Source organism: Oryctolagus cuniculus, chromosome 7 (assembly GCF_051225735.1).
Source record: "Oryctolagus cuniculus isolate XC-2025 breed Fujian yellow rabbit chromosome 7, ASM5122573v1, whole genome shotgun sequence".
Taxonomy (NCBI): domain Eukaryota; kingdom Metazoa; phylum Chordata; class Mammalia; order Lagomorpha; family Leporidae; genus Oryctolagus; species Oryctolagus cuniculus.
The window spans coordinates 128,952,020-128,964,150 of record NC_142873.1 but is presented as its reverse complement, the minus strand read 5'-3'; the positions used below and the strand labels follow the sequence as shown (position 1 = coordinate 128,964,150).

The window sequence follows — 12,131 nt, the reverse complement described above, 5'->3', positions numbered from 1 at the left end:
CAGGATTGGGCCAAGCCAAAGCCAGGAGCCTGACTCAATCTGGGTCTCCCAGGTAGGTGGCAGAGGCCCAAGTACTTGAGCCATGACCTCCCAGGGTGTGCATTAGCAGGAAGCTGGAACCAGAAGTAGAGGCAGGACTCGAACCCAGGTGCTCTGAAATGGGATTGGGCACCTCGAGCAGCCTCTTAACTGCTGGGCCAGATGCCCACAGCAGAGCCCAAAGCTTCGTTCTTCCACTTGCAGAGTGACTTTGGACAGTGATGTTTTCCTTCTGTTACCTTGAGGAACTTTCCTTCCCTACCGTGCTAAACATCCCAGGACAGTGATTATAATAACAACCCAACAGCGGACCCTTTACCTGAAGGGCTCCTGTGTGTCAGGCACTATTGAGTGACAGAGTTAAAGAGACAGAAAGATCTTCCCTCCGTTGGTTCGCCCCCCCAAATGGCCGCCACAGCCAGCACTGTGCCAATCCGAAGCCAGGAGCCAGGTGACTTTTCCTGGTCTCCCATGCGGGTGCAGGTCCCAAGCACTTGGGCCATCCTCCACTGCACTCCCAGGCCACAGCAGAGAGCTGGACTGGAAGAGGGGCAACTGGGACTAGAACCCAGTGCCCATATGGGATGCCAGCGCCACAGGCGGAGGATCAACCAAGTGAGCCCTGGCGCCAGCTGGAGTGACTTCTTAGATAACCCTAAGAAATAGGCACTTTTTTTCTTTTTTTGACAGGCAGAGTGGACAGTGAGAGAGAGAGACAGAGAGAAAGGTCTTCCTTTTGCCGTTGGTTCACCCTCCAATGGCCGCCACGGCCGGCGCACCATGCTTATCCGAAGGCAGGAGCCAGGTACTTATCCTGGTCTCCCATGGGGTGCAGGGCCCAAGAACTTGGGCCATCCTCCACTGCCTTCCCGGGCCACAGCAGAGAGCTGGCCTGGAAGAGGGGCAACCGGGACAGAATCTGGCGCCCTGACCGGGACTAGAACCCCGTGTGCTGGCGCCGCAAGGCGGAGGGTTAGCCTATTGAGCCGCGGCACCGGCCAAGAAATAGGCACTTTTATTCCTTCCATTTGACAGGTGAGAACATTGAGGCCCAGAGAAGTTAAGTGATTTTCCCAAGTGTTCCAAAGGATCTTGTAATTCGAGTGGCTGATGAGAAGGTGATCTGTGGCACTGTGGGGAAGTTGTGTGAATGTGGAGGTGCTTTAGAGAGGCAGAGGTCTTTTGCCCAAGTAGAGAGGACAGCAAACGGGCAGGGGCAGGTGGCTTTCAGAGCAGCAGTGTCTGCTTTTTACTCACACCGTGTCTTACCAGGGCAGGCTCTTCCCTGATTGCATCTTCTCCTACACGCCACGCTTGAGGAGTGGGCCACAGGCTGGCCCTCCAGCACAAGGGCAGATCGCTGCTATTGAAAATTGCTTGCCTACTTAAACATCACAAAAGGTCAGACTTGGAGGGCAAACTCCCCTCATCGGACCTCTTATCCGACCTGTCGTCCCTGCACGAATCTGCTTCTCTGCTGCCCAGCCTGGTCAGGAGCAGAGGCAGGAGGGCCCCTCCGAGGAACTGTAGTTTGGAAAGAAATGTCCTGGAGGGCGCTTTGCCTGTCCCACTCCTCACCCCACCCATAACCCGCATCCTCCCTCTTCCCCTGCATCCAGGGCTGGGCTCATGGACTTGCTCCCTGCCTTCCCCACATCCCAGGAAGCAGAGCGGGGGCAGCGTAGGGGAATCTGGGTGCAGCCAGACAGGATGCCCGCCTCCCCTTCCAGGAAGAGCCAGCGAATGCCTCTTCCAGCTGGGCGGCCACAGTGCCTTTGTCACCTGCCTGTGTTCCCTCGCTCAGTCCTGGAAGTCTGAGCCCAGCGTGTGTCCCCAGATCCCACCACCCCTTGTCCTGGCCCAGGCTGCATCAGAAGGAAGTGTGGCCAGGGACCAGGAGGGTCACCAGAGCAGCCAGGGAGCTCTGATCCTGGGGCAGGGCTGACACAGTGAACGGCCTGCTGGGAACGGGGGTTTGTTTGAGGACTTGGGCTTGGATCTGGGTTTAGATTTAAGTTCAGGATTTGGGCCAGGAGGGCTGGGGTTAGGTTTTGGTTCAGAGATTCTCTAGAAACTTCCCACTTCCTGTTGGTCTAGCTAAGCCCATCTCCCCCAAAAGAGGGGAGGGGGGCCTCACGGAGGTACCCACACCCTCTGATTTTGAAGAAGCAGGAACAAGGGCAAGGATTGGCTGCCCCCACCCCCACCACCAACCGCCCCACCTGGTAAAGGCCATGCTGCTCAAAGTGCCGTCCACAGGCCAGCAGCATCTGTATCACCCAGGAGCTTGGGACAAATGCAGAGCGGTGGGGCCCACTCCAGAGCTACTCAGACGGAACCTGCGTTTTAGCCTGGGCCTCGAGTGTTCTGTGTGCACATCAGTGTGAAACACCCGGGTGCAGCAGGCTTTCCTCTCCGGAAGGTCTGAGGCAGGAGTAGGAGGCCAAGGGGTGCCCAGCACCTCCACCTGCTCCAGGGCCCCTGCCTAACACCCCCTCCCAGTGCTGGAGCCACAGCGACACCTACTGGCCGTGGGACCTAGGCCAACCCCTCCTGGCCCAGTGGTCCAGCTCTGCCGGGCCTGCATCCTCCACGGATGCTGGTGTTTGAGTTCTGGAGCCAGGGCGCAGGGCAGAGCAGTGCTGTGCGCAGGCTGGGGCTCTGGGATCTCCATGAGAAGGCGGCGGGACAAGGAAGCAGGTGTCTTCCCGGGGGCACAATGCTCAGGTCACACGCCCAGGCCCCGGAAGTCTCTCCAGACCCAGCCACACTGGGCATGTGCTTGCCTGCTCTCTTCACGGAAGGCCTTGGCCCAAGTGAACAGGATGCGGCTTACCATTCCAACCAGGGTGAAGCTGACAGGAGGGGAACCCACATGTCGGTGACTTCCTAACAAAAAAGCAAGGCTACAAAGGGGAGTAGGTTGGACTTTGCGGGCCCAGAGCGGTGGTCGCAGGAGACATGCATGACAGAATGGGAGATCAACAGGGAAGACTGAGGCCCAGGGGCAGAGAAGTAAAAAGAGAAGGAAGCTACCCCGCCTCCAAGGCAAGGCGCAGCTGGCTTGTCCCAAGGGATCAGGCCCACCCAGGACTACGGGAGGAGAGGAGGGCTTCAGACCCCTCCCATCATTGCCAAGGCCCAGGTACAGCTGGGCCACCTCCCTCTAGTCGGCTCTCAGCTATAAAGGGTTTGCTGAGAACTAAATGAATGTGATTGCCCACCAGTGCCTGCCATTAGTGGTGATTAGTTAAAACATCAGAGTCTAAACAGTCAATTGGTTCTAATAATTAATACTGTGGCTCAGCTGTGATTGAGAGAGGAAGCGAGAAGGAAGAGCACGCAGGGAGCCGGGAAAGAGGAGGAGACGGGAACGGGCTCAGCAGAGGAGGGTGGCTTGAAGCTGCCGGAGCCTGCTGCTGCGCTGGGGACAGCCAGCTCTGAGTCCCGTGCCCTCCTAAGACGCTGTGCTCGGGTTACACCCCCGAGTGGCCACACCGCCCTGTTAGGCAGCTAGCACGAAGCCTTCCATCTCACAGGTGAGAAAAATGAGGCACGGGACGGTGGAAGCTTCTAAATGCTCCTAACGATTTGGTAAATGAGGAGATAAATACGTGAACTAAGTAGCCTGAACTGAAATTTAGACCCAGGTTAGCCTGATTTCGAAAATCTGTGGCATGGGAGAGGTTACAGAAGAGAGCATTGAAACAGGAAAAAGAGAACACACGCCTCTTGTCCTAAAATGCACACACCCCCTTCTCTCCCCCCAGCCTCTCCCTCATTCTCCTGCCACACACAGGAACCCCCAGCACAGCTCCGTGTCTGATGTTGTGTCCCCACCACACCCTCACACCCAACACACCTGCCACACACCCCTTTCTCTCGCCCCGACTCACACCCATACACAACTCTCAAGTGGCTCCCGTGTACTCTCTTCTCCCTCTTACACTCACACATACTCTCACACCGCTCTCCCTCACACTCACAAACTTGCACCACTCTCCCATGTTCACCCTTCTGTGCCACACTCACAAATACACTCCTCCCACACACTCTAATGTTCACACTTCTCTCATATATCTCCACCTTACACTCACATATGCACACCTCTCCCTCCCACACTCACACATTCACACATGCACTCCTCTCCCACGCTAATATTCACACTTCTCTCACCCATCACACACTCACACCTCTCACACTCACATAATCACACCTCTCTTGCACACTTCTTTGTCACATACCTCTTTCTGTCAGATACACACCTCCCCTGTCTGCCTTATGATGTCACTGGCCCATAAGATGCACACGGAGAGAATTTGGGAAGTGAAAAGAGCACACCCTGTCTGGCTCCTCCTCACACACCCGTCATACGCAGGTCATACGCTCTGGGCCGTGTCCCAGCACCAGCCCCCTCTTGCTCCCCTGCTTCCCTCCACTGTCCTGCAGTCAGGCCCCAGGGACCTCCTGCTGCGTGCGCTCCCTCAGGCTTGTGGCCTTTGAACTGTCCCCAGATCCGGAAGGACCTCATGGACTTCCCTGCTGTGCCCCAGGGAGGGGCTGAGCCGGTGTCCTCGGCCATCCCTCAGCAGCTCAGCTGTGTCCCACCCCTCCTGGGGTCAGGAGCAGCCGGGGAGGCGCGCGCAGGCCGGCTGTGTGTGCGTTGCTATTAATCAGCCCTCCTGGTCCGCTAACGAGGCTAATGCGGTAAGTGACAATAGCCCATCTTGGTTCCTGATTTAGGGGCTCGGGACGGAAGCTGGGCTCCTGGGAGTGAAGACGTGAATTCTCCACGACACTAAACCTTCAAATAAATCTCCTCCAGTCAGAGAAGCCCAGGGCACTAAATCCCACGCGCCGGTAATTGAAACCCTTAGAGCTTTCTTGGGTAGGGAAATTGCTGAGAGAGAGGGAGGGAGGGAGGGAGGGAAGGGAGGAGAGAGTACGCAGCCCAGGGGTTCCGGGCAGGGCAGGGGCCAGCATAGAGGCCTGGACAGGGCCCTGTGATGGGGCAGGCTCTCGGGGCATGTGGGGCTCTGTCCCAGGGCCTGAGTCTACTTGCCCTTGTTCTGGGTGTGGGATTTGTTGTCAGGTCATGCTCGCCCAGTCCCCGCCCACTCGTCAGGTCTATGAACGCTCCTTGTCGGGGCGAGAGCAGCTATGCCGTGTCTATCTTTGAGAGCTTCTACCTTTTAAAGCTGTGGGACCCCTGGCTCTCACTGACATCAACATCACCTCCATTGCCTTCCCTCACCTGTTCCCATCTCACCACCACCATCCCTCACTCCCCTTCCACATGGTCTCCTGCAGGCCCGACAGGTCCTCCACTCGTCAGCTTGGTCACTGCATCATCCAACAGCTACCAGCACCACTCTATGCCAGACCCCAGGCCAGCTCTGAGCTGTCCCAGGATGAAGCAGGAAGACATGTGGATAAACAAATAATTGCAATAGTGTATGATGTGCAATAAGAGGTATAGACATATAAGGAACTTAGCACAAAAAAGAGAATAAATTCACTATCAGGAAAGGCTTTAGTGAGAAAGCATTGTCTGAGTGTGGTCTTAAAAAAGTAAGTAAACAGGGCCGCGGCTCAATAGGCTAATCCTCCGCCTTGCGGCGCCGGCACACCGGGTTCTAGTCCCGGTCGGGGCGCCGGATTCTGTCCCGGTTGCCCCTCTTCCAGGCCAGCTCTCTGCTGTGGCCAGGGAGTGCAGTGGAGGATGGCCCAAGTACTTGGGCCCTGCACTCCATGGGAGACCAGGATTAGCACCTGGCTCCTGCCATCGGATCAGTGTGGTGCGCCGGCCGCAGCGCACCAGCCGCGGCGGCCATTGGAGAATGAACCAACGGCAAAGGAAGACCTTTCTCTCTGTCTCTCTCTCTCACTGTCCACTCTGCCTGTCAAAAAAAAAAAAAAAAAGTAAGTAAACAGGGCCGGCACTATAGCACAGTGGATTAAAGCCCTGGCCTGTGGCACCGGCATCCCACTGGGCCACCAGTTCAAGTCCAGGCTGCTCCACTTCCGATCCAGCTCTCTGCTATTGTGCCTGGAAAGGCAGTAGAAGATGACCTAAGTGCTTGGGCCCCTTCACCCACGTGGGAGACCCGGAAGACACTCCTGGCTTCAGATCAGCTCAGCTCTGGCTATGGCAGCCATTTGGGGAGCGAACCAGCAGGTGGAAAACCTTTCTCTCTATATAACTCTTTTAAATAAATAAAAAATATTTTAAAAAATAAGTAAACATTCCACATTGTCCATGGGGAGATGAGTCTTATAGGCGATATTGGCAGTGACAATGACAGGACAAGAGCTAAGTTTTGTGCAGCCACAGAGTATTGCTGGAGTGGACAGGGGCTTGTACGATGAGGAGTTCAGAATTTGTGCTGCGAGCTTTGGGGACCAGGGAAGGTATGAAATGGCTGAATGACAGGATCCGACTTGTGTTTTAGGGAGATCCTTTTGCCTATGGAGATGGAACTAGGCTAGAGGGGAGAGTCATTAGGAGACTTAATAGCAAAGGCTGACGATGATGATGCCTGAACTAGGGCGATGGAGAAAAGATGGTTCCCACGAGTGCTGGTGTTGAGTTACTGGCAGTGGGGGCAAGACTGTCAAACTTAGGGAAGTCTGTGGATGGCGGGGCCACTCACTGAGACAGAAACCGTGAGAAGGAGCAGGTCTAGAGGAAGCCAAGTCCCATCCCAGGCAGATTGAACTTGAAGAGCCTGCAGGACATCCTAGTAGAACACCTCCCACATGGTCAGGATTGGAGGTGGGAAGCAAGGGAAAACCAGAGGAGGGAGCACCCACGGCTGTGCAGAGAGAGAAGTGGATGAGGGTGCTAGTGAGCATCAGAGGCAGGAGGGTGGACTCTGGCATTGCACTGCCCGAGCTGAAAGTCAGCCACACCACTTACCACGCAACCACACGCCAAGTGCAGAGTCCCTCTGTGCCTCTGCTTCCTCGTTCATCAAATGGGGATGAAACAGCACAGTGATGGGCACAGAGGGGGCACCTGGTCTGTGCTGTCGCTTCCCTCCTTTCTCCACTCTCCAACTCCTCATCTGCCACCTCTCAGCGTGCCTCTTCTTCGGAGAAGCCCCCATAGCGTGGGCTCCCGGAGCATGTGTGCCTCTCTCTGGCAGAACTGCAGTTTTACCAATGTGCAAGTATTTTATTCTATCAGTCCACTCACTAGACTGTAAGCTCTACAAGGACATAGCTGTCCTTGTACCCTTAGAACCTGGTAGAGTGTGTAGCCTATGGGAGACACTCAACAAATATTTAGTGAATTTGTCAATAAGTGTGATTATTTGAAAGCAGTGGGAATGGAAATCGGTCTGCGGTGAGTCAGGGCGTGGTGAGGGACAGCCAGCAAGAGTTGGCGCAGCTGAGGTGAGAGGGGAAGGGGAGGAAAAGGGCGGTTGGTACAGGCGTCCTGTGGGAAGGAAGAGGAGCTGTGGATGTCCTGGAAACTTGGGAGAGACTCGGGAGTTTCTACGCCAGTGGAGGGAAGCATGGGGAAGAGGGCTGCACAGTCTTTGCAAGAATGAGGCTCCAAGCCCAGGAGAAGCAACGGAAAAACAGGAAGGTGAATGAATGCCTATTCATGGAACTCAGAGACCAAGGAGGTTGCATGGATCTGGAAATTGAGAGAGTTCATGCTGAAGGACTCCCAACTTCTTTTTTCTTAATTTCATATTTTCTTTAGATTTATTTATTTGAAAGGCAGAGAGAGAGTGAGAGATCAAGAGAGGTCTTCCATCTGCTGGTTCACTCCCCAAGTGGCCGCAACGTCCAGAACTGGGCAGATCCAAAGCTAGGAGTCAGGAGCCTCTTCCGGGTCTCCCACCTGGGTGCAGGGGCCCAAGCACTTGGACCATCTCCTGCTGCTTTCCCAGGCGCATTAGCAGGGAGCTGGATCGGAAGTGGAGAACTGGCGCACATATGGGATCCTGGCATTACAGGCGGCTTTACCCACTATGCCACAGCACCAGCCCCAGAACTCCCAATTTCGGAGTGAAGTAGGAAGGAAGACCACCTAGTAAGGGAGGGGGACAGAAGATGCAGAGGGGCTGCAGGAAAGTAAAATCTTACTGGATTGTCTCTATGGGAAAAGGGAGACAGAGCGGACCAGGTACATGGATGGGGGTGGCTTAGCAGTGCTGAGATTGGAAATTGTGAATTTCTGCGGGCACACATCTGTGTGGTGTGGTGATTTTCCCCTTCTGCACTTAGCTGCCTGTGTGTCTGAGACAGCAAGGAGAAGAGTTGGGTTGTGAAGAAGGCGAAAGAAGTACGGAGGTTGAATATGTCGCCAAGAGGGTGTGAAATGATGCGCCGTGGAGTTCAGGCTGACGTCCACGAGCAAACGATGGGAGACGTGGAGAGGAAGGAGCCAGTGCAATGAATACGAGGCCACGAGAGGGCTTGGGGGAGAGAGAATTCTATCATGGAGCAATATGGGCTGTTGACAGGTTCCTCCAGGAGGAAGTAGAGTGCAGGAAAAGAAGAACAGGAGCTGAGGTCAGGGCAGTGATGAGGCCTGCAAGGTGAGCCTCAAAGTCCTGGTGAGTGTGGACAATGGGGCTTAACAGGGATGGTGGGCCTTGGCCTCGAAGCTCCTATGGAGCAGAGAAGCAATGGTCTGGAAGACACTGGCCCCTGGAGGGCCCGGAGTTGGGCGAATAAACAGCCTGCGGTGGGGGAGAGCGGCACGGAAGTGGTGTCTCCAGGGGATGCCAGCCTTCCAGGAAAGCGAAGAGAGGACAGAGAGGGTGTGTCTAGAGAGTGGCATGATGGGAAGGTGGTAGAGACATCAGGCAGGGCCACCCCCTCCCACCCTGTCCTCAGTGGCTCTCCCAGGCCCCTCTGCATCTCTAGTCTGTCTCCCACCCCCATCTCATCCATTCCTCCTCTTCCCACACCCCCTCCCCAGACCCTTCCCCTGCCCTGCCCCACCCTGGCCGGCCTGAGTGAGCATGGACCCCTGCACCTTCATTTCTCAGGTCACTGCTTGGCTAATGGGCTATTAATTTGCTCAATCGTCCCCTGTGAGGCAAACTCAATTTCTGCCAGCCAGTCGTCCCTCCCTGTCGACAGCGTGATTGATTGGAGGAACAGCTGTCACCGCCCGGCTGCCTGCTCCCTGCCTCCTTCCCTCCGAGTCCACACCGCCCCTCCTCCTCGGGCCGCCGCCCTGCGCCCACAGAGGCAGTGCACCCCTGCCACCTGCCCAAGGATCTGTCGCCAGCAATGAAAAATGACAGAAATATTTAAGGACAAATAAGGTTTCCCAACGCAATTGAAAATGATTACAGGCAGCTACAGATGGGGCCAATCTGATGCGCAGCGGCAAATCAAATCGAATTTCCTTATCGGCGTATTATTTTAGGCGTTATCTGGCACGTTGATGCAGTTATCAATTCAATTTCGGCCGCCGGGCCGCTGTTTACTGTCTCGCCTTTGCTGGGAAAAGGTAAACACGCTCAGCCCAGCAAATTAATTTCTGGCTGAAGCCAGAGGCGGCCAAGGACAGCTCCCGAGGACCCAGGGCCCCCACCTTGGCCCTGGGCTCCAGGGGGCCAGGCCAGAGGCTACGTGGGGAGCAGAGACACACACACCCCACCCCCCTGCCACCGGCTGCTGGCCCCAGCCCCAGGCAGGAGGCAGAGCGCCTAGGAGGCCGAGGTGACCGCGGTTGGCTCTGCTGCCGTTGCCAGGGAGAGGTGAAGGTCTCCCATTAATTCCCAGCTAAAAATGACAAATTCATCTTGGACGACAATTAAATGAAGTCAGTAATTGATGCTAATTGATCTCCAGATGCGAGGGCTCCCCTCAGCCTTCGCAGCACGTGGCTGTCTTGCTCCACTCTCCTCACCCTGGCCCTTCTCTCGCTGCTGCTCTGTTGAGTCTCGCTCCCTCCCTCAGGCCCTGGGGCTCTCATGGGTGCATGTCTGTGAGAGGCAGTCGGCCTGGGTAGGGCTAGCGGGCAGTGCCTGAGGCCCGTCTGCTGGCCCACGGCCCTCCAGGCACTTGTAATCAGCGCCCCACCCTGCACGCGTCCCCTAGAAAGCAGGTAACTCTGGTGGTTCAGGATTTATTGCTCACAGCTGCGGAGGTTCCCACTTCATTTTTATAAGCCCATAGTCAGAGCCAGCAGGGGGTAAAGCACACTTAAAGTGACTTGACTTTAAACAGCACAGCATTTTTGGCTGCATCACTGGGGGAAAGTGAAGCAGCGTGTGGGCATGCTGGGGAGAATGTCCAGGTAGACTCCAGGTACCCTTGAACCTGTGCTCAGGTGCTGGGGTGTGTACGCCAGATGAAAAGGTATCCAGACTGGTAGGAGCACCTGTGTGTGCCAACGCCAGTAGGTGCATGTGTGTGTCCAGGGTGCGAGGTGTGCATGTGCACATGTGGCTACTTTCCTGAGTCAGGCCCTTTTCTGCAGGTTATAAAACCTAATCCCAGGGAACTCTGGGAGGCCCTGCCTGCCCCACCCACCACTGGCCCAGCCCGGTGCAGAGAGCTGTCTGGAAGTTATTAGCTAAGGGAGGTGGGGAACTGAGTTTTAGCTCCACAAGAGGAGAGAGGCTGCTGTTATGTCTGGAAGAGCGAAGGTCTGGGGGTGTGAAATGGCTGAGACCACCAGCCTCTGAATAGGCTGGCTGGTGCACCTGGCAAATGCTTCTAGGGCCAAGGGTTTAGGTTCTGTGACCAAGACTCAGTGAGCTCAGAGCCTTTGGCTCCAGCTTGAGCTCAGGTCTGAGCCTAAACCTGTCCACAGTTGACCTACACCTGACTTACCTGCTTCCTGCTGGCCACTGGGTCAATCCAGGACCCCTCTGTTGTTGGAGACAATAAATAGTGCCCAGCCAGGCTCTTGTACCTGAGGCTGGCAGGAAGCCGTGTGGAATGGGCAGTGCCAGTCTGAGCTTCTGCAGGCAGAGCAGAGAGAGAAGGAAGGTGGCCAAGGCCATGGGCATGAATGTGCCATCCCGGTGTATTTTAAATGGGTAAGTGTGTCACAGGTCAGGCACCTGATGTTGTGAGAGGTGGCCCATTCATGTCTTATGGGAAGCAAGTGAAGAAAAGCATAAATAGCAGGAAACAAGAAGGGGAAGGCAAGAAGTCTGCAAAACCTGTGTGACTCCCAGCTATTGTCTGTGTCTTGGGGTATTTAAGCAAGGTCAATGATCATTCATTCAAGGACTATTTATTGATTTCTGCTGTTACTATTACTATGCTCTTACTTTGGCTATGCCTTCTGCTAGATCCTGGGACTACAGAAGTGAACAAGTTAATCTTTGCACTCAAGAAATTTACAGTCTTGGGGCCAGCATTGTGGCACAGTGGGTTAAGCTGCCACCTGCAACACTGGCATCCCACATAAGTGCCAGTTCGAGTCCTGACTGCTCTGCTTCCAGTACCCTCCTTGCTAATGTGCCTGTAAAAATAGTGGAAGATGGTTGAAGTACTTGGGACTCTGCCACCCACATGAGAGACTGGACTGGAGTTCCAGGCTCCTAGCTTGAGCCTGGACCAACCCTGGCCATTATGGCCATTTGTAGGGTGAACCAGCAGATGAAGATCTACCCCCAACCCCGCTGCCCCCTGCAACTCTGCCTTTCAAATAAACATATAAATCTTGGGAGCCAGCGCTGTGGCTCACTTGGTTAATCCTGCAGCGCCCGCATCCCATTTGGGCGCCGGGTTCTAGTCCCGGTTGCTCCTCTTCCAGTCCAGCTCTCTGCTGTGGCCCAGAAGGGCGGTGGAGGATGGCCCAAGTGCTTGGGCCCCTGCACCCACGTGGGAGACCAGGACGAGGCACCTGGCTCCTGGCTTCAGATCGGTGCAGCGCCGGCCATAGCAGCCAATTAAGGAGTGAACCAACAGAAGGAAGACCTTTCTCTGTCTCTCTCACTGTCTAACTCTGTCAAATTAAATATATATATATCTTAAAAATAAATTTACAATCTCAAGCATACATTTAGCCTAGCAGTTAAGATACCTGCATCCCGCATTGGAGAGCCTGGGTTCAATTCCTAGCTCTGACTGCTGATTCCAGCTTTCTGCTAATGTTGACC

The 12,131-nt window shown here is 55.2% G+C and overlaps 1 protein-coding gene and 1 long non-coding RNA gene across 7 annotated transcripts in view; both read left to right on the top strand.

Annotated features, from left to right (window-relative positions):
• RNF220 (ring finger protein 220) overlaps positions 1–12,131 on the top strand; it is a 249,152-nt gene that overhangs the window by 188,258 nt on the left and 48,763 nt on the right. The gene's annotated exons all lie outside the window — the stretch shown is intronic.
• LOC149125727 (uncharacterized) lies at positions 3,445–5,490 on the top strand. The gene is made up of 3 exons (XR_016211057.1): positions 3,445–3,578; positions 4,783–4,899; positions 5,350–5,490. It is a non-coding gene; the product is annotated as an uncharacterized LOC149125727 (long non-coding RNA).